This window comes from Dermacentor variabilis, chromosome 1 (genome assembly GCF_050947875.1).
Source record: "Dermacentor variabilis isolate Ectoservices chromosome 1, ASM5094787v1, whole genome shotgun sequence".
In the NCBI taxonomy this organism is placed as follows: domain Eukaryota; kingdom Metazoa; phylum Arthropoda; class Arachnida; order Ixodida; family Ixodidae; genus Dermacentor; species Dermacentor variabilis.
This window is the reverse complement of record NC_134568.1, coordinates 113,532,406-113,533,630: the sequence shown is the minus strand read 5'-3', so window position 1 is coordinate 113,533,630 and position 1,225 is coordinate 113,532,406.

Below are 1,225 nucleotides of genomic sequence, written 5' to 3'. Positions count from 1 at the left end.
AGTAGTGGCACAACGATTCGTGCCCGGTGACAACAGCAGACAAAAAGTCGTCACGCTCATCGTGATACCGGATTAGATGAGTCAAAGCAGCGCCGAACCACTCCGTCTTCTGGCGGTGGTTCAAAATCTCTGCCATCCATTGCGCACACAAGAGCCGATAACCGAGATATTCATGGATTACACTCTTAGACAAAGGTACACCCTTGGGAGTGTATATCTGCCACAGAACAATAATCATCATCTGCCTTGCTTGCGTTTCCTTTCTTGAAAACGCCGCGCCGCGCTCGCTACTTTCCCATCGGGAATGCTATGTCATGGTAATAACGCGCATGCCGTTCGTTACTGGGAAGTACCGGGCTCGCAGCGTTAAAAAAAGGAACTGCGGACAAGACAGATTACGTTTATTGTTTTGTGTCTACTTTGGGCGCCTCATGTGACTACCGAAGGAATATTGAAGAAAGCGTGGGACGCTTGGCCCACAGAGAATTACCGTACGCATACTCCTCGGCATCCTACACTGGCGAGACAAGACTTTCTGGAGATTGCGCTCAAGCGAATGCGTTGCAATTCGTCGAGCCCCCACAGTGATGGCGGCGAGTGACCAGAATTGTTTCTTTTACTCGTTTGCTAGCAAGAAAGCGTCCAAAACTCTGCCAGGCAAAAATCCGCTGGGTCATGCAAACAAACGCGCCTCAAAGTGCGCCACGCGGTGGTCGGTGGCACACGAGAAAAACGCATGCGCTCTGGCTGCAGCTCTGGGAGCCCGCGACTAGCGAGAACAAGAAAATTGAAGAGGCTTAATGTGTACTCGCGAATAAAAGTCAAAGTCGAAAAATGAATAAGAACGTAGTTACTTTTGCTGGCTTTAGTGTCTTGACATGGATGATTTGAAGCAGGTGAAAAAGATGTTGATATTATTTTCTGTGACATGACGGCATAGATGAACCACGACAACGCTTCTCGACTCCTAGGACCTCGCAGCGTACTTTGCTAACTTGTCTGACACTGTGTTGACTTGGTTTGTTTCATTGTATGGTCCGACGTACGACTTTTTAGAAAACTCAATGCACCTTTGGCGTGAAATGTTTATAACAACATTAAATCCGCAAATTTCCGGAATTTAAAACCTAAAGCACGACATTGGAAATGCCAATGCACCTTTCGCATCAAAAGTTCACAAGAACTTTATACCCATAAAGTTTCAGAATTGAAATCCAAGCGCTCC